General features: G+C 40.7%; 1 protein-coding gene across 1 annotated transcript in view; it reads left to right on the top strand.

The window, feature by feature from the left end:
* The window catches only part of LOC122796665 (cadherin-10-like), a 2,154,436-nt gene that overhangs the window by 620,232 nt on the left and 1,512,355 nt on the right, over nucleotides 1–21,849 (top strand). The window contains exon 3 of the mRNA XM_044065325.1: nucleotides 5,067–5,136. The gene's annotated coding sequence lies outside the window, so the exon portion shown is untranslated. The remainder of the gene's footprint in view (nucleotides 1–5,066; nucleotides 5,137–21,849) is intronic.

Genomic DNA, 21,849 nt, shown 5'->3' with positions numbered 1-21,849 from the left:
AGGTAGGGGTATGTTCTCACTCTAGTCAATTGTGTGTGTGTGTGTGTGTGTGTGTGTGTGTGTGTGTGTGTGTGTTTGTGAACTTGCTTAACAGTAGAAAGAGCAATTTACAACAGCATGTAGGACATTGCTTTTACCATCTTCTCTCAACAGACTCTGTTGATTTGTGGCTCTGCAGTATACACATCAGGACAGGCTCAGAAATGTCCTATAGTCCAGGTAAAAGTCACCTCATGCTTTTGAATACAGATTTGAGGAACAGAGCTTTTAGTATGTCCACATATATCATGACATAGTTTGTAGGATCTGTATTTTCTTGGTCTGAAACCCCTGTGGTCTGTCCAGCTGTTGCAGGTGTCTGGTGAGGTGCATACAAAAGAAAATATTATACTGTATTAGTGTTCAGATGAGGTTTGAGTACAGTGCTGTCATATCCTCTTCAGATCTAGATTCAATGGCCAGACATCAGAGGTGCACAATGCAACCTTTCCATACCTCTGTGGATACTTGGTCAATGTTCAAATTGCTATCTACGTGCATTCCCTATTCTTGCACTACTGGTTTCAGCATGAGAGGGTGTTGTCAGTGATGTATTTACCAGTAAGTTCCACTTTGGATAAGTCACAAACCCTGATACATTTTATATTTATTAGTTGACCACGTGTATTTGGCACCAGTCATTTGTCTGTGTTAGCCCTCTTGTACTATAGTTACATCATTGTTGGACTCAATAACTGCAACCCATATGCATGAATCAGCAAACCTGGTAAGCTACAGGTCATATTTTGTAGCCTGGAATATTGAGAACTAGATTTCAAACATTATAGGGCCCAGCACTGATCCTCCTGGTACAGTACAGTACAGTAATTGTGACAGCTGTGATGGTAGAGAATGATTCACCAACTTTCACTTATATAGTCTGTCAGTGAGGACATTGGTTAACCATCTACTGATGTGTTTATCCTCAGCTGGTAGAGTTTGTCAATGATACCTAATTAGGGGGATTGTGCAAACTCTAGGCTAGATCAAGATAGGCAGTATCCACCATGTTACCTTCATGCAGGCCTATCACCCAGAAACAATTGGCTGTGACAACATCACAGATCACCTTTGGCATAACTCAGAACATACACCTACCTGACACGGTGTGATACACACTTCAACACACCCTCCAGATGGACTACTTTCCTGTAGAAGCCATTCTGACTCTCCTGATTTGTGAGGTAGACCAACGTGTCATCATGGATCTTCTCTAAATGGACACTAGTAATATCCCATCTATGTGCAACAGACATGTGTGAGTTTTTGAAGCTACATCTATGTTTGTTACATCTGTCAGATATCCTCAAAGCACATCATCCTGTGGAACTTAAAAAGACCAAGGCAGTTGGCAGGAGTCCACACTGAGGTATTCACTCCACAATGACAGATGTAGCCATCAACACCTATATCACAAAGTGGGTAGAACAGTGATCACATATGTGGCATCTATATATGTAGAAATGTGTGAAGTGACCTATATCTCATGTCCAGTGATCAAGTGTGTACATCAGGGCTGTTTGCTAGGCCCTTTCCTGCCCATGATTGAAATCACAGATGACAAGAATGATATACAAATTTGAAGAACTACAGATTGTGGACAATCATTGATGCTAACTGTGATATTGGTATAATACAAATAATATCAGCACACATCAAAGATTGCTGCCACAGCCATGACAACACATGAAAAAAAAAAACTTATGGGGCTTTGTTTCATTATGCAAACAAATGCACAAACTAAAGATCATGCAGACATTGCACTGTATCAGCAGACCAGTTATTATGTGTCCTGTGTCCTGGGTTATATGATATGTGGAATGTCCACCAACATGTGTCCACTGTTGTGAGTACTCCCTTGTATGCAGCACATCTACTGAGTGTGTTCAGGAGAGCCACGTGTTAGGCCTTAATACCCTCATAGTTCACAGCCTTCACCACACCAATACTTGAGTGCAATGCATCCTTCCTCATGTCCCTCCATACACATCTTCCAGTGATGAGTAATTGAAGTGTGCCACCTTTGTCATTGTGAGCTGTCACACATCTATTTGTGCATACCTAGTTTTGTTGCATAAACATTACTGTTTGATAGCACAGAACCCCTATTAAGGTGTAATACTACATGCACGTGTGATATCTGTTTTGGTGATGCACTCATGACATACATTGCTGTTTAATGATATTGACAGCATGGTTTAAATTCATGACAGTGTGAATTGTGCCATATATATATATATATATATATATATATATATATATATATATATATATATATCTGCCATGCGCACCAGTCAACTAGGCTGTAGTGATCATAATGTCAAGTATGTCTCCTCACACCTCCTGCATATGTTAGTGTCAGGAGAGTGCGCTTGATTACACTCATAGATTACTGACACATCGTAATAGTTGTGCAAGTGTGTTGGTGCAAAACCATCTATGCTCACTCGGAAACACATATGCTGTGTCAGAGACATGGGTATTACTGGTGGTATTCTTCTGTTAATGTCTATGATTGTGCATTATGGTTTTACTGTTGACCATGTGGCTGTATCTCTGTCCTACTTGTTGGAATCCTCTCCTGATAATACAGGCATACTCAGGCAAATCAGTTTGCACATCTTGACAATATGCACTCAACCCCAATTGCATTTAACATCCATGATACATGTCCTCTCCATTGTTCATGTCTGAATGTTTACATCACAAAGACACCATCCACTGTTATGTTATGTCACCTTGTGTGACAGTCATATCATATACATTAGTCACTGTGCAGTCCGTACTTTGTCATGCGGAGATGTGATTAGTATTCTTGCTGCCACTGTTTTCCTTTTACATTCCTTTTTCATTTCCTTATGTATGGTACATTATAATGTTTCACCTGCCCTCCTTCCCAGTGTTCATCCCTAAGTTTCATCTGTGTTTCTATTCAATAAACACACTTCCCATGACTGTTTCCTATAAATGACAGTCCATGTACCCTTACAGAACATTGACACAGCTTGTACAGACTGCCAGGAATGGGATTCCTCAATACTCAGCATTATATACACTGGCCTGTCCTCTCCCCACAACATAATACATTAATATATGAAAATCCCTGATGTCCTTATGACATTTTATGCAGTCCTGCTAGCCCAGTATGCTGAAGTGTACACGTACACAGCCCTGTCCTAATACACTCTCCTGTCTTGTCTCCACAAAGTAAATTACATTATGCAATACATTGATATAAAAAAAAATGGTGGTCCTTGTGGTATTCTGTGCACTTCCACTAGCCCTGTATGCTGGAGTGTACAGATACACTGTCCTGCCCTGTCCCCGCAACACAATACATTAATATATAAAACACAATGGTAGTTCTTGTGGCATGCCACTCAATCCCACTAACCCAGTTTGCTATGCTGTAACTAAGATCGCTATCTGTGTTGCTTTACATGGTTTCCTGACTGCCACAAAACTTTCCTTGCTTACGTTTGAAGTTGAGCCATGGCTTTAATATTTATTAAGTGATGCTGCTCAAAGCACAAATGCATAAACTCCATATAGGTGTCCTTATTGAGTGCCAGAGACTGTAGAAATAAGTAGATAAGTCTCTAGGGTAGAGAATGCAGATATCACTGTCTTAGGTTATGTCTCTGAGTTGCTGATATTTGCCATGTCACTTTAAATACTTTAATAAAGGAATGACATGTAGCAGACTAATTTATGCATGAAATAAATCAATCTTCCAATAAGTGTTTGCAAAAGAAGTTAATATAAAATATAAGAAGTAAAATGATAGGCTGCTGTTTCATTTGAGATAAAATATAAGAAAAACACTCAAGTACTAAAATGTATTTGAAAGAAAACGTATATGACTTCACAAGCCAATGGTGCCTGACAAAGGGACACAAATTAAGTCAGATCTACAAATCAAAATTTTTATCATAGCCTTTTGAGAATGATTATTTAATTTTTGGAGCTTCTATAATGACACTCTTTGATTTTGGTTAAGGCGAAGGTTATTTCTATCAAAATATTTTCAGCAACAATCGGCATCATGGCATGAGCTTTTTACTACTCATAATATTTTATAGCATTCTTACGAAAGCATTGAGATTGCCACCATCATATCTGGAAATTTACTAAAGTAATGAGTTAAGATTAAAAATGAGAGAGAACTACTGACTGGCCAATTTCTGACAAGATTGAAATGGCCAAGAGAAGAGTTAATTATGAAAAGAAGTGATATGTGACTGCATGCTAATAAAAAGAACTGACAAAAATCCAAAATGAGTTTGGCTTTATACATTAAGATACATATTTACAGGAAAACTAGATTAAACAATGAATATTGCTCATACTAGGAAGGTTATAAGGATTTTTCTGGCAAGTTAAGAAAGACAATGAAAGTAAAAGGGTTATCATGTTAACATAGCTCATAGATTATCTCATTTATATAAGTGGAACTTTTGTAAGGGCAAATTTCATGAGATACAAAATTGAGCTGTTTATGGACAGTTTGTGGTACACTAGACTAGGAACCAAAAGGCTGGGGAAAATTGCCACTGTAAGTTGTTGTTGTTGTGTCTTTTGGCTTTTCCCGGTTAGGGGTCGCCACAGCGGAACTCCGGTCCGCTATTGATCGGTAATTGATTTTTATGTGCCGAGTTACCAGCCCTGACACACAACCTTCAACGAAGGTACGCCCATTCACACACGTCTCCACGCAGAAGACGCTCTAGCTGAGAATCAAACCGGACAGTAAGTATTGGTGAAAAATTATTTGGCACACAATGTTGTAGAACAAAGTAAAATGTTCTGTTACTTCAAGTAGGTACACTTGTCTTTTGTATGAAATTTTTTTTTTTTCGAAATCATCAAATTAAAGTTAATGGATGTTCATCCACACTAACTGCAATTTTTATTTCAACATCCTGTCTAGGTTTATATTAAAAAAATGACTTGTTAGCACATTTTCTTTCTTTTTTGAATGATCAAATTGAAGTATACAATAACATTTTATTTGTATCATTCTACAGACACTATACGATGAAGCTGGATACCAGGACTAAATCATAAGCCTGGAGTAATAAGTAAACTGCCAAACAGGTACAACATATTTCTGCTTATAACTATTGTTATTAATTACTAAAATTAATTGCTATAATTTGGAAAACTTTGAATAAATGTTTTAATACTAAGTTGTTAGAGAACTTTTCACAGCAGTTTAAAACATACCTTGATTGGTTTCTCAGAAAATGCAACTGTTTCACAAATACTTTCCACCATTATAAAGAGTGTGGACTATTTTATATTTTATGGTTGAATTTAATTTCCAATTTTTATTTATTTTTTTATTTCTTTGATTATTTCTTTTAAGTCATTGTTATTGAAAATGCTTTTCACATAACATACATATTATTTCATCGTGGTTTTGTTTGTTTGTGTATTTCGGCTTTTCCCGGTTAGGGGTCACCACAGAGGAACTCCGGTCCGCTAATGATTGGTAGTGGATTTTTACGTACCGGGTTACCACCCCTGATGCACAACCTTCAACTAAGGCATGCCCCATTCACGTATGCCTCCACACAGAAGACGCTCTAGCTGATGGTACTTAACATAATAAGTACACTATAGAGTTGTGAGTGTGACATCTCGTTCAACATGCAATATATGCAATAATTCAAAAGATTACTAATTGACATCAATGAGAATAAAAAGAAAGAATTGCAAGTATGTTTAGTGTAAAAAGGCTATTCAACAAGACATGCATGTATGCAATTTCAGCATACTTTGTTCCCACCATCTGAAAATCAACAGCTTCCATTTGGCCATTTGGCCTATTGGTTGCTCATCTGTGATATATGGGTTGACTAGAGATCATCTTTAAGCCAGCCATCAGGTGTGATTTGGGTTGTGTGCCTTTAAGCCCTACTTCACCACTGCTGCCCAGATACATTCTGTAAGTGGCATGTGCAGTAGGTGTTACCACTGTACCACTCTTCACTTTATAATGAGATGATGTCAGCAGAACTTCCATCCACCTATAAAATGCATCTCATATAGCTTGTCCTATGTTCATCAGGTACATCCAACCAAAATACATCTGCTACTGGATATGGTCACACCCTTCTCTGATGTGCAAACCTATCATCTTCTGCCTGCCTGACTTCCCCCTCAAGTGGCCAACACAGTAATCAAACTTACTTTGTCTGGCCATAGTATGTTCTATACTGTCTACATCAATGCTGCCAACACGTACATACTAAGATCAAAACAAAAGTTTATGTCATGTAGGTTGTATAAATATAAGATACAAAATGTAGAAAAAGAAGTAATTTTTAGAATTAAGATTTCTTTCAAAATTGTTTAATTTACTACAGGAATGTGAATCTGAAATAGTTATTCAACAGAGAATGCAGGAGTACAATTTCAGTAACATTATAGCAAAGAAAAATATGAAGGGCACATCATAGAATTCTGAAGCTGAAATAACACTTTTAACATTTTTGAGTTGTTCTTTACTATAGGCAGCTTTATATATCTCTACTACTAGCATGCCTGGAATGTGCAATATGCATATAATGCCTAGTATGACAGTTCTTGAGAAAACTGTAATTTACTCGATAACTTGTTGATTTATATTATTTGCAAAATTGTGACAAGTGGTCTAATAAATTAAGATACATGTTGATATATGATCTGAATTTATTAAAAAACTTCTATAAATCCAGAACAGATTTAAGATAAGATTTCTATAAACTGACTGTAAGTTCTTATCTTTTAAACCAGTTGTTAATCAGAGAAATATTCCAGCTACATATGATGACATTAAACATATAAAAAGATATTCCACTGTGGAAATATTATTCATAGGTATGCCTAAGAGACAATTTATGGAGTTCAGAGGGGCTTAACACAACACAATCATTTTGCCTTAGCTTGGAAGGTTTCTGCATTGCTCAGCGACACTCTGATTCAAAGACAACTCTGCTGTTGAGGTTCTCCCCCTCATGTGGTCTCAGTGTGGAGAGCTGCCTTGTGGGTAAAGACACATGCTAAAGCAGCAGTACAGACAAGTACCTAATAGTAATACTAATTAGCCATGCAACTTCTCCTGGAATTTCCTATAGCTCCCTACTTGCTGTACTTTACTAGCTAATTAAAATTTTAAACCAGGAGGAAAAAGCAATGATGGTCACTCATTTATTCTGTTGGAGTACTTGCCATGCATGTCAGTTCAAGACAGATCTGTGGGTGGTGGGGTGTACCAGTGTGTGTCTGCACAAGTATGAATGTGAGCGTGAATGCCTACGGAGGTATGAATGAGGCTGCATGAATGTGTACATCTCTGTGCATATGTCTTGAGGTCAGAAATGAAGAGGCTGTGTGTATGTGCATATGCGTATGTGTGTGTGTGTCTTTGTGTGTGAGAGAGAGAGAGTTGAGAGAGAGACATGCATTTGTGTGAGTGTTGAATTGTGTGTGCAAGTATATGCCAGAATGATTCCATAAGTAAGACTGAGTCAAGAAGGCTTTGTTCTTTATGACTGAATATGCATGTGTGGGTGGGGGCAGTGAATGTGTGCGAGTGTGTGTGTGTATGTGTGTGTGTGTGTGTGTGTGTGTGTGTGTGTGTGTGTGTGTGTATGCACATGTGTCAAATACAAAAGCCTGTATAAATTCAGAGAAAATTAACAAGTTCTCTGGACTCATCCCTTTATTTTCAGCTCATACAACCATACTTGAGTTTTCCAGTGTCTCATATATTAAAAAAAAAAGAAAGAAAAAACACAGCCTCTATTTTACCTATTTTTTTGTAAATGAAGACCATTGACTATCAGCCCTGATCTTGATTATGTGAATTCAGTTCTGTGCATGTTTCATCTAGACTGTTGACTTGAGCTCACGTGCATGGCAAGTACTCCGAAAGAATTAATAGGGGACCATCATCACTTTCTCCAGCTGGTTTAAAATTTTAGTTAGCTGTGCAATTCTCTGATTTGCTCGGGTAAATAAATAGGAGCTGTAGGAAAGTTCAGGAGAAGGTGGCTAATTAGCATTACTATTAGGTACTCGCCTATACTGCTGCATTAGCATGCATCCTTACCCACGTGCTATGTTCATTAGCCAAATGAAAGAAATTATATATGCAAAGAAATATCAACAGATTTGATCATTTAGCTCAAGAATGCATATCATTCATAGGATCATAGGAGATTACTAGGCTATCGACCTGGAGGTCATTTCAAGCCTAGCCATTTCATCCCAATGTAATACCATAGAAATCCAAGATTGCATTCAATAACAACTGCACATATCCAGGAGGGTTGTGGGCACTATTCCTGGTAAGAATTTTGTGTGACCCATCCACTCGTCCAGGTTCCTTTTGAACATTGTCATAGAGGTGCTCTGTTTCACATGAATATGTAGACTATTCCAAAGACTCAGCAGTCACTGATAGATAAATTTGTCCCTCCAGCATGTCCTATTTAAGTTGTAGGCCATATCTAGATCCCTTGATTGGGTGGTCCTAGTCCCATTTGATTTACAGATATGTAGTAAGTTCATTAGGTTTCGGTCTGAGATTGCTCTGTAAGCCAGGCATAAGTCTCCTATAAGAAGTCTACATGATACAGAGTAAAGTGACAGGGACTTTAGTCAGTCTGTGTACTGCAAGACCTCTTTTGCTCTCAAGGTTATGCCTTTACTAATCAAGTGTGCTATGTAGAACACTTTCCTTACTACAGTAGACACATGGTGGTCAAAGTTAAGGTCACAGTCAACTTGTGAACCCAAGTCCCTTCCCACTTCATGTGTACTTAGGGTGCAGCTGTTGATTTGGTAGTGTGAAGGTACATTGTTTGTGCCAAAGGTAAGGATGATGCATTTCTTTGCATTCAGTTTGAGACCATGACTAAGACACCAGTCATTGGTCCGCAAAAGACTCTCCTGGTATATAGTGCCATCATTTGGGGATTCAATCATTGCACCCAGTTTGCAGTCGTCTGCAAACCTGGTCAGCCATAACCCTTTAGTTTTGACCTGAACTTCTGAGAAGTATATACCAAACAGTAGGGGGCCTAGCACTGACCACAGTGGCATCCTTCTGGTAACAGGTCTGCTGGATGATGTGGAGTTGCCCACTTTGATAGTGTGTGTCCAGTTTGTGTGCCAGTTAGCATCCCATCTTACAACGAAAGGGTTTACATTCGATTTGTTAAGTTTATCGGTAATGACTGAGTATACGATTGTGTCAAAAACCTTTGCCAAGTCTAGGTATACTGTGTGCACAGATTTGCCCTCATCAATGGCCCTGTTCACATTTTCAAAAAATCCAAAAGATTTAATAGGCAGGATCTGCGCTTGAAGAATCTGAATTGGGTAGGATCCAGGGTTTGGAGGTTGCCTATGTCTTTATTTATGAAGTGCATAATGATACATTCCATGGCTTTACAGATGAGCCTGGTCAGGCTTATGAATCAGTAATTTCCCTGGTCCGTTGTTAGGCCACCTTTGTTGAGGGGAATACATGTTGCTGTTCTCCATTCTGCGGGAACAAAGCCTGTGGTTAGACTATGATTGAAAAGGGTACATAATGGTGATACCAGTTCATGTTTTAGCCTCTTTAGAAGACAGCCTAGGATGCTATCTGGTCCTACAGAGGCTGTGATTTTTGCCTTGGACAACGCTTTAATGACCTGTTCTTCAAATATGTAGGCTGGTGGGGGGGGGGGGTGGCCCAAGGCTTGTGCTAGATTTGGAGGGGATATGGAGGTGAAATTTTTGCCAAATCTATCTGCTAAATGCTTTACTGTCTCTGTAGTGTCAGCATGTGTGATATTGTTGGTCACTAGTTTTGCACATGCTTGGATCCTACCATTCAGGCTACATACATAGCTGTACAAGGCCTTATGGTTATCCTTGGCTGTGATAGCTAAGTTTTTCTCAAAGAGACCTGTTGAGGCTGAGGAGGGTACTTTTCCATTGTTCGGCTCTCAACTTAGTTTTCATGAACAGCTACTTTTTGCATTTATACTAAAGTTTGTTGTTCACAAGAAAAAATTACGAATTAATACCTGTGTCTTTACCTTGGGTTTTATTGTATGAATTTTCTGCATCCCTTTCACATGAAATATTCCTTGCCTAACTTTGTCAGTCGGCACACTGTTACTAAAATATTGCATATCAACAAACTGAAAAAAATGAGTGTACTTTTGCTACTTGTCTATGAGACAAGGACATAAAATCAATATTGCTAAATTTAAGTATAAAATTCCTAGGGCAGGCATTTATAGTCAAGTACCATTGCCAGTGATAGTTTTCAAGAAAGTCACTGAGGAAAGACTGACAGAGTTAATCAGACATAGTTCTTTCTTTATGTTGTTTTACATTAGGAAGGTTTGTGGCCTGCACTGTGGTGGCAGGACAGGCAGCTTACATCCTTCTAAGTTGGGAACTGCTGACTTGAGGGGTCAGTGTCTGTTATTCTAAAAGTGTATATTTAAGCACCTGGGCTTCACGCCAGTTGTTTTACATTAAGAAGGTTTGTGATCTACACTGTGGTGGCAGAACAGGCAGCTTACATCCTTCTAAGTTGGGAACTGCTGATTGAGGGCTCAGTGTCTGTTATTCTAAAAGTGTATTAATTCTAGTTTAAGCACTTGGGCTTCAGGCCAGTTATTTTACATTAAAAGGGTTCGTGGTCTGCACTCTTGTGGGAGGAGAGGCTGGACTCTGCCCTTCTGAGCTGGGAATTTCTGGTTAAAGGCTTATAGTGCCTGCATATTTGAACTGCTTCTTACTGAAATTGGTACACCTTGTTTGCTGTAGCATAGTCTAGATCCAGGCCTGCTGAATCTAGCTTTATTTGTATGCTGCTTGTTTGTTTGCTTATTTCCCTGAAATGCTAATTCCACCTAAAACGTGGCTTTTCAGTGCTTCTGTGGATCCCTAGTGATATCTGCATTGTTTACTGTACTTATTTCCTTGTTTCACTTGAAAGAAAGTTACTGTTTGTCGTTTTTGCATTTAAGTTACCTGAAACACATTGCACTTAAGTTACCTGGCACTTGCTCAATTAAGCAATTATATAAGTCAGCACTAAAATATCAAAAGCACTACACCCTCACAAACTCCCCTTGAGTACCTCGTTCCCCATTGGCCCTTTTTTTCAATTATAAAGGAATTCCCAATACTATTCTAGCATGTCCAAAGGTCAGTTGTTAGTCTCCTCTCCGGTCCAGCTGGTGAATCTGGGAATCTTGAGGCAATGTTACAACTGCCTCATGTACACAGACAACCCTCTCCTCCTCCCAACAAATTCCAACATATGTGAGAGATGCAACCATATAGCCATACTGTAGGCTAAGCTCTCTTAACTCAGTACTGGTGAAACCAGTCAGGAGGAGAAGGAAACCACACTCACTACAATTCCAGTCTCACATAGACCTACCACGACAGCAAACCAAACACATAAACACACAAAAACATACTCGGAGGCTCTAAATAAAAATCTGCCTAAGCAGCAGAGACCTCCAAAGCAGACACCCAAGCAACCGCTACCCCAAAACAAAACACGTGCAACACATAGCTCACAAAGCCAGTGTGCCGAACAGTCACAGCCCTTAAGGCTAAACAACACACCTGATACACTTGTAATAGGTGACTCTATCATCAGGCACACTGACGTCCCGCTCACCAGGCTGAACAAGGAGAAGGTCACGGTGAGCTGCCTGTCGGGCGCTAGGATATGCCACATAACACAAGCACTCAGGTCACTCCAAGGCAAGTACAAATATGACTCAGTCATTGTCCATGCTGGTGTGAATGACCTGAGATGTACCTCCCTGGACTACATGAAAAGAGACATAGAGGAGCTCTCTGAGCATGTAGCCCAGACCGGTATGACCCTGACCTTGAGTAGAATCTTACCCTCACCAAGAATGATGCCACAATATGAAGACAAGATGATCAATTTCAACAACTGGCTTAAGTATTGGTGTCATTTAAAGGGGATCCAATGCCTGTCAGCCTGGGATGACATGCTCGACAAGCCACGATACTTCACCAGGGACGGCTTGCACCTGTCACCCCTGGGCTTTCGGATATTGGCAAAGGCTCTTGCTACCCCCATAGTGCCTTTTTTAGGCAAGGCTCAAAAGACAAACCCACCTCCATAGGTATCACAAGGGATAAGAAACTAAGAGTAATGCTACTGAATGCCAGAAGTCTAAACCTCAAGATGCACGCACTCGAAACTCTCCTTAGCATGGAGAAAATCAATATCTGTGCAGTAACAGAAACCTGGTTCAAGGCTCCATAGAGCACCCCAGCACTACCAGGATATACCTCATACCATGCTTTTCGGCCCCAAAACTTGGACCGTACCACAAAAGGAGGGGGAGTATCAATATTCGTCAAATATACCCACACCTCCAGGTTGGTGGCTCAGCACGAAGCATCAGAGACTATCCATGTGCAACTAACAGTGGGTAAAACTGCCTTCCAGTTTATAGCCTGCTACAGACCACCCTCCCAAACCCAGGAATCCCACTCGGCCTTCCTGAGAACACTGGAAAATATGAAGGTCTCTCCAAACACCATTATATTGGGCGACTTCAACTACCCAAACATAGACTGGGAGCATTACTCTAGCTCCAACACCCTAGCCCAAAGGTTCCTAGAATTTATAAACTCAAATGATATGGAACAACTTGTTACCACTCCCACAAGAGGGGAAAACATACTGGACCTGATCATCACCAACATGGGGACTCTATGCTCCAGACCAGAAGTGTATCCCTCACTGGTAAGATCAGACCATAAACTAATCTCACTGGATATTCAGATCCCAACTCCATCCCCTGCCCTGAAAACCACAGTGAAAAACTTCTCTAAAGCAAATTTCACACTCCTCAAAACTGAGGTGGAATCCTTCAAAGCCCCTGGGCCTGTGGAAAATACGGCCCAGACCACAGAATCCTTTATAAACGCATTCTATGAACACCTTCAGGAATGCATGGATCATGCAATCCCAAATAAAACCAAGACCCAATCCTCCAAAGGCAGACGTCCTATGTGGTGGACCCCAGCCATAAACAAACTATACAATAGAAGGAGGAAGCTACTACATGATAGAGCAAAATCCCAAAAAGGGAAGGCATCTCTGATCAGTATTAGCAAAAAACTACGGGCACTCATAAAATCGTCTAAGGCCATCTTCGAGAGAAAAATTGCACAGGACACTAAGGATAATCACAAGGCTTACTTTAGTTATGTTAGGAACCTGGGTGGGAATTCCCAGACATGCTCAGAATTAGTCCAAAATGACAAAAAATACACCGAACCCACAGACATTGCCAACATCCTAGCTGACAGGTTCAGTGCAAACTTCTCCCCCACTCCCCACCAAAAGGGCAAATATTTATCCCAGAAGAGTGCTGCCCCCCTGACATCTCAGATGCTCAGGTAAGAGCTGCCCTCTCCAAAGCAAAAAACACAGCATCAATGGGACCAGACGGTGTCCCGGGCTGCTTCCTACATGAACTCCAAGAAGAGCTAAACCCAAACATAAAACTACTGTTCAATCTTAGCCTTACTACAGGATATGTACCCAAAGAGTGGCGTACAGCAACAGTGGTCCCTCTCCACAAAGGTGGTCCCTCAACGGATCCTAGAAACTATCGCCCCGTAAGCCTGACTAGCTTAGTCTGCAAAGCTATGGAAAGGATCATCATGGACCTCATAAATAAAGATATTGGGGACCTACAGACACTGGATCCTACCCAGTTCGGCTTTGTTAAGGGCAGATCCTGCTTCGTAAACCTGGTTGATTTCTTTGAAACAGTCACCAAGGCCATTGACGAGGGAAAGGTGGTCCACACAGCCTACCTGGACCTCGCAAAAGCCTTCAATACAATACCCCACTCGGGCATTATAGATAAGCTCACCAGCTTAAATATAAACCCCTATGTCACTAGATGGGTTGCAAACTGGCTCAAGGACAGAACCCACATGGTTAGAATTGCTGGAGTCATGTCACACTCCAAACCAGTTACAAGTGGCTTCCCACAAGGCTCAGTCCTGGGACCTCTCTTGTTTGGTGTATATTTCTCAGAGGTACAGGCCAACATGGAAGGACTGTGGCTGACTAAGTTCGCAGATGACTGCAAACTGGGCACCATAATCGACTCTCCAGCCGACACAAGCATCCTCCAAAAGGGCCTCATAGAAACAGACAACTGGTGCCAGAGCCATGGCCTCAAAGCTAAATGCCAAAAAGTGTATAGTCATCCCTTTTGGCAAAAACAAAGTGCCCACAAATTACCACATAGGTGGTAATTTATTAAGTACAGAAGAAGTAATTAGGGACCTGGGGACCCAAGTTGATAGCAATCTCTCATTTGACAACCACATGGCCAAAGTGGTTAGAGAAACATTTTATATAGCCCACCTAATCATGAAGGGATTCACATCTAGATCGGTGGAGGTCATTGTGCCTCTTTACTCATCCCTCATCAGGCCCATAATTGAGTACAATGCCCCTTTCAGGATGTACCTTACCAGACACCTGCAGAAACTGGAAAGACCCCAAAAGTACCTCACCAAGAGGATCATAGGGCTCAAACAGATGCCATATGCTGCCCCTGTTAAAGAAACTCCAGGTCTACTCAGTGGCATACCGCCTGCTCAGAGGCGATCTGTGCCTGACGTATAAAGCCATGTCCAACCCGGAATTAATGGACATGCTGCACCTTAGAAAATCCAAATCGCATCGAGCTACGCACTCGAGAGACTTGAACCTCAGCACTGAAATAAATAGGACATGCTGGAGGGACAGATTCATAACCCAGAGGCTCCCTTCACTCTGGAATAAAATCCCAGTCCAGGTTAGGCAAAGTCCCTCATTGACTCTCTTCAAGAGGAATCTTGATGAGTGGATGAGAGATCATAGGTTTACCCCGGGTATCACTTCTGTGTCACTGTTAAACAGAGGCACAGTATACTAACCTCGAAAAAGGGCATAGCAAAATTAATTTAAAATGGGTGGTGAAAGACAAACACACTCTGGCTAGGCTTATAAATGCCCTAGGGCAGATAGCCTAGTATGAACCTATGAACCTATGTATGTATTATGCATGTATGTATTTTATTAATTTGAATTTGTTTAACAGGGTACAGCACTGATCATTTCAGTCTTAGCCCAGGGTCAAAAAATGACCAGAAATAACATACAAGTGAAAGTAAAATAGTGCAACAGTAGTGTAGTGCTTAGGACACATGGTAAATCCAATAAATTAATTTCCAGTATGTACAAAAGTTTCAAAACATTTTGGGGGATTAGGGTAAAATGAACTAGCGATGTTAAAAGAGCAATTGTTTAGTTAGAGTGGTAAAAAAAAAGTTAAAGCAGGTTTTAATAATTTGACCCGAGGGGTAACAGGTACATTCTGTGTGTTCAGCTAATCATGATTTTAATAAAGAGTGGCTGTTGGAATAAGAGGATGAGTCTTTAATTCCAGGAGGGAGTTTCTTATGTTGTATGATATTGAAAAACACCACTAGTCTGAGCAAAGGACTACACTCTTAAAGAAAATACTTGTACAAAATGGAAAATCTGAAACAGGCTGCTCTATAACTGTAGCAACACTACAACAGAGCATGTGAACAATGTGATCGACACCATAGCAAAGGCAGGCTTGAATGCCTGAGTCAATTCTCATTCGTATGCATAATGTAAGGCAGCACAGCTGCATCTTGAAGTCATCTGTCACAAGAAGGGCTACAACAGTGCTTCTAAGTAGGTCACTGTAGATAAGCAGAGCAAAGTGCCTGTCGTGAAAGGAGAAACTGCCAGCGCAGCTATCTGGAATTTTGTAAATAGGTATATGTCATTTGCGAATATCAACATGAATTATATAGGATCCTTGTGTTACAACTGTATTAGAACTGTATGTCATGTGTATATCAAACTGCTCTCTACAGACATATGTTTTAAAAAGGTGTTTGCAAAGTGATGTTTGAAATGTAACCACAGTGTGCCTCACTGGAAAACAACAGAAATGTAAATGCACTATGATAACTGTTTAAATGTATGTCTTTTAACAGTGGAAACTGGACTGCAGGAGGTTAACTTTAGAAAAATAACTGAAATTAAATTATTTTATGTCCATGCCGTAAAGGATGGTATCTTTCAGCTTCAATGCAGCAGGGAGACACTGTCTAAAACTAGGGAGCTTTCCGTATTGTCTCTAGGGTGAACTAATTACTAGTTTTGAAATGTGAAGGAATGCAATGGTTTTATGACTTCCAGTATCTGCCAAAGATCTGAGGTCTATGTATTTTCACAGGTAGATGTTAAATACTGCCAGATTCCAGCAGTGGGGGTTTCACCTGGGATAGAGTCAGATGGCAAGAAATGATGTAATTCTGCACGCTATCCCAGCAGTAATATTTGAGATATTAATTTAAGAACTCTCTTAAAGAGATTGTACATTCTGTATTCTGTCTTGGACTTGACAAGATCCATTTACCACACATCTGTCTTGCTCTAATCAAGTAAGTTACTAGGGAATAGTATAATTGTCTTAGATATAGTCAGGGAATATAACAAAGCTTAGCATAGATATTTTTATTTATTTATTTGAGGCTGTCCTCAATATTTACTGTGATTTTGAACTCTGATGTCACTGTGAATATATACTGAGTATTTTCTTGTTCTTATATTATTTATTATTAAACATATTTAAACATTTCATTGTGGCTGATCTATCTAAAGATATTTAAGTGTTGATAGCACTTGCATATTTATTTTGTGACATTGTATGGGCCACTCCTAATAGCCTTGCTCTTGGTCAAACTACCATTTGTATTAATTTTAATATTACACAGTAAGACTGAACACACTTTGTTAAGGAATGTAAAGTAGCTGATAAGGAGTTATCTGGAGGCAGTGATAACTACCTTAAAGTCTGGGTAAAAGGGGGCATAGGTCGTAAACCTATGCCAGCCTTTTCCAGGTGTCTGTGTTTGAGCACGCATGCGCGCGCACGTGTGTGTGTGTGTGTGTGTGTGTGTGTGTGTGTGTGTGTGTGTGTGTGTGTGTGCGTGTGTGCGTGTGTGTGTGTGTGTGTGCGTGTGTGTGTGTTTGTTGTGTGTGTGTGTGCGTGTGCGTGTGTGTGTGTGTGTGTGTGTGTGTGTGTGTGTGTGTGTGTGTGTGTGTGTGTGTGTGTGTGTGTGCATGCATAAATCAAATCTCAAAGAGTGTGTGTGTCAGCTACTTGTGTAGGACATGAAGCACTGGCTGGACAGAAAGGGTGCAGGAGGTCTTGGCTTGGCCACTCAGCTGAGATCTCAACTCTATAGCTGTGCCAGTGAGGATATAGAGAAAGAGGGAGAAAGCAGCTCCAGACTAACTGTGGACTCTGTGTGCTCTTAAGGGAAACTGCACATGATACAGAGAGCTGCATCTGGGAATACTGGGTGTGTACCTGTTATCCTCTCAGCTTACTTCCCCCACTAGTGCCAGTGGTGAAGATTGAGGCTCCTTGTTTACTGGACCAGTGGTGGGGCATCACATTATTGATGGCAGTGGTGGGATCACCACATCACATTATTGGTTGTCAGTGGTGGGATATCCACATATTGGGATTCAGTGGTGTGGATATTGGACTCCTGTAGCCTGTAAATAGTAGTCACTAAAGAAGGTGTTTGTACTCTCAAGCAGCCACATGGTAAACATTTAGAGTTTCATATCACAATAGTTTTATTTATCTTGTGTTAGCTTAGTTAGTCAGGTAAAACAGGCAAAGATGTCAGCACAGACATATGGTAAGGTGACAAGGAGCCATCTGGCTGATTTGTGCTAAGACAAAGAACTGATGCATGCCAATCTGAGTAAAGAAGGAATGATTGCAGCCTTAGTCACAACTGCATCACAGACCAGCAACCAGGAGGACAACCAAACTGGTTTTGGGGATGTGCAGCTTGCAGAAAATGTACAGTTTAACTTTGCTAGGAGGACTTAGAAATCCATCTGGAGTTAAAAAGACTCAAACTGGAGGAAAAACACTTGGAACTAGAATCAGAAGAGAGACTGTGATGTTTGGAGGCTGAAGAAAAGGAGCAACAGATGGCATTAGAATCGACAAAGAGACTGAAATATCTGGAAGCCAAATAAAATGAGAGGCAGAGGCAACCTGAAAAGGAGATGCTGACTCTTTGCCAGGGTGATGGATGTAACAGAGAAAGGAATAAACAAACCCCAGAAGCAATAAAGGTCAGTAAATTTCTTCCACAATTTATGGATCATGATAATTTTGAAAGTTGTATTCATATGTTTGAAAGGGTATGTAAACAGTATAATGCTGACCAGGGGCTCTGGGTATGATTCCTGACCTTCTTACTCAATGGTAAAGCTGTAACTGCTGTTTCTAAATTGTCTGATACTGATTGCTTAAATTATAATACTGTTAAAAAATTGTTTATTAGAGTGTTTTAAGTTAACATCTGAAGCTTATAATAAAAAGTTTCCTGAACATAGATGCAAGACAGATGAAAGTGTGTGTGAATATAATGCTGAACTAAGCACTTATTTTCATAGGTGGGAGAGTGGGTGTCAGAGCACCCATTTTAAAGGACTGGCAGACATTTTGGTGAGGGAAAAGGTCGTTATCACTTTGCCTGCGGATATGATAATCTGGTTGGCAGATAGGAAATGCAATACCACAGATAAGTTGAAAAAAGGGAGACCTATACCTATTAAGCAGGGCATCACTGCACAAGAAATGGATATCCATTGCTGCTCATGGGTCTAATGGAACCTGTGGTGGGCAGCCTAAGCTGCCCCAACAGAGTCCACCAATATCAAGGGAACCCACTAGTTCAGGTACATGGCCAGGATCAAGGGTTAAATGTTTTAAATGCAACTAGGGAGCTATGTAGCATATAGAGATCTACAGAGGCAAGGTGGGGAATGAAAGATGGTAGAGCCAGAAAGTGGGAGTGACAGAATGCCAGCAGTAAGTTGTCTGGAGACAAAAAGGGTAAACTACCACAAGGTTATATCCTATCTTAGTAGATGGGAAACAGGCCACTGCTAAGAGAGACACACCCTCTGACCCAAACATTGTGAAGCTTGCAATGGTTAAATAGGAGCACCACATGCTTGGCAGTCTACTCCAGTCAGAGCTTTAGGAAGGACCCCATTCCATATAGCTTTGGCTATGGTTCACCTTGACTGGGAGGGTGGAAAAGGAAGCAGGCAAGTAGGTGTGTTTGAGGATATCCCTGCGGATGTCCTGATAAGGAATGGTTTTAATAATGCAGTACATTGTGTGCATGCAATTAGACAAGCAGTCATGCTTGAAGACAGGCATGTAGGTCTATTAGCCTGGTGGGGACCCAGACAGACTGCACACTAGAACACAGGACTGGTGAGGTGGCTACTTCAGGGAGGGAGTTACCATGTAGCAGTAAGATAAAAGGTGAGCCACAGCTGCTATTGGGTACTGATGTTCCCTTGGACAGAATGACTGCAAGGGCAGAGGTCAGTAGTAGTACCCAGGCTGACAGTGAAGCACAGCTGTCAGATGATACCAGACTTTCTGTGGAATGGGAGCTGGGAAGGAATACAAAGCGAGAGTTGAGACAGGATCAGCTCTCACACCCTACATTACAAGGTTTGAGGGAAGTAGCCAGGGAGGCTCTTGATTCTCAAGAAAAAGGAGAATCTGTATAGTGGGACAGATTGGTTACTTTATAGAGAGTGAACCCTTTAAGGAGGGCTAGAGAGTAAAAAAATACAGCAGCTCGTAGTGCCCAAAGCCTACCGTCTCGCACTTCTAGCAATGACCCATGATATTCCCCTTGCAGGTCATATGGGCATAAATCATACCAAGAGAAATATGCAGGACTTTTATTGACCTGGGATTTCCAGGGACATAACAGGGTACTGCAGAACCTGTGAGCAGTGCCAAAAAGTAGGCAAGACAGGAAACAAGGTAAAAGCTCCTCTGATGCCTTCACCTGTGACTACGAAGCCATTTCAGAGGGTAGCTGTGAATATTGTGGGACCTCTGAGTACCTATGTTCCAAAGGAAAGAAGTATATCCTAGTGGGAGTAGATTATGCTACTAGATACCTTGATGTGGTGGCTCTGTCTTCCATCAAGGCAGAAAATGTGGCAAATACTCTGCTAGAGATTTTCAACAGGGTAGGTTTCCCAAAAGAAATACTGACCGACAGAGGTGCCAATTTCATATCAGACCTGCTGGCTTGCCTGTGGAAGCACTGTGGGGTGAAGCACCTAATGACCACCCTTACAATCCCCAAACTAATGGTTTGTGGAAAGGTTAAACTCTACACTAAAGACCATGCTATGTGCATTTGCAGACCATTTTAAGAGGGAGTGAGACAAATATTTGCCCCATTTTTTGTTTGCTTACAGAGTTGCTGTATGAGAATATGGTGAGGCGACCTCTAGATTTGATTCAAGATGAGTGGAAGGGTGAGTGTCAATCCCACAAGGAGTCTGTTGTGGCATATGTCCTTAACCTCAGGACAAGAATCATGGAAATCATGGGTTTGGCCCAGGATAACCTGGCAGGAGCCCAACATCAGAAAAAGGTCAGGTATGACAGGAATGCTTGAGCCAGAAAGTATGCTGTGGGTCAGCAGGTTATGGTTCTCATTCCTGTCAGACACAACTAGCTGCAAGCAGCTTGGGAGGGACCCTTCAAAGTGGTAAGGAAGGTTAGTGATCTTAACTACCTGGTAGAGCTGGTAGGCAGGAGGCAGAGGCATAAATTGTACTATGTTAACACTATGAAAACTTACCATTACAGGGTGACCCTGGTGCTACGTATTTGCAGTAGGAGGCAGGAAGAGTCTGAGAGAGCTTTATGGCTACAGGGAGCCAGCCAGCAAAATCCCAAATTACTATGTTTGAGCCTAGGGGTGCAGGCATATGATATGACAGTGCAACACTGTACTGTGGTCATCAATGCAAAGGCAGCTGGAATCTCAAAACAGGGTATGAGGTAATGTATTCCCAGATAGGCTCATCCTTCTCAAGAAACGTTTCTCAAGAGTCACTTGAAAACTAGCTTGATCTTCGAAGGGGGGGGGGGGGAGTGTCATGAAAGGAGATAGTGCCAGCACAGCTATCTGGAATTTTGTAAATAATTATATGTCATTTGTGAATATCAACATGATTTATATAGGATGTTTGTATTACAACTGCATTAGAACTATATGTCATGTGTATATCAAACTGGTCTGTAAAGATATGAGTGTTAAAAAGGTTTTTGCAAAGTGCTGTTTGAAATGTAGTCACAGGGTACCCTACTGGAAAAGAACAGAAATGTACATGCACTATTGTAACTGTTTAATGTATATATTTTAACAGTAGAAACTGGAATACAGGAGGTTAAGTTAAAGAAATAACTAAAATTAAATTACTTTATGGCCATGCCATGAAAGATGGTATCTTTCGGTTTCAATGCAGCAGGGAGACACAATATCTAAAACTAGGGAGCTTTCTGTATTGTGGCAAGGGTGAACTAATTACTAGTTTTGAAATGTGAAGAAATGCAATTATTTTATGACTTCCAGCATCTGCAAAGATCTGAGGTCTGTGTATTTTCACAGGTAGATGCTAAATACTGCAGCAAGACAAACTGATATCAACATAAAAATGTATTGGTAAAAGCAAAGTTTTCAGGTATAACAACCTTTCTTCAGTGCAAGAACTTATACCTGAAAGCTTTGCTTTTACCAATAAATTTTTATGTTGATATCAGTTTGTCTTGCTGCTCTCAC

This window comes from Protopterus annectens, chromosome 3.part0, assembly GCF_019279795.1.
Source record: "Protopterus annectens isolate FY-2018-M chromosome 3.part0, PAN1.0, whole genome shotgun sequence".
NCBI lineage: Eukaryota > Metazoa > Chordata > Ceratodontiformes > Protopteridae > Protopterus > Protopterus annectens.
This window is presented reverse-complemented; position numbering and strand designations above follow the sequence as displayed.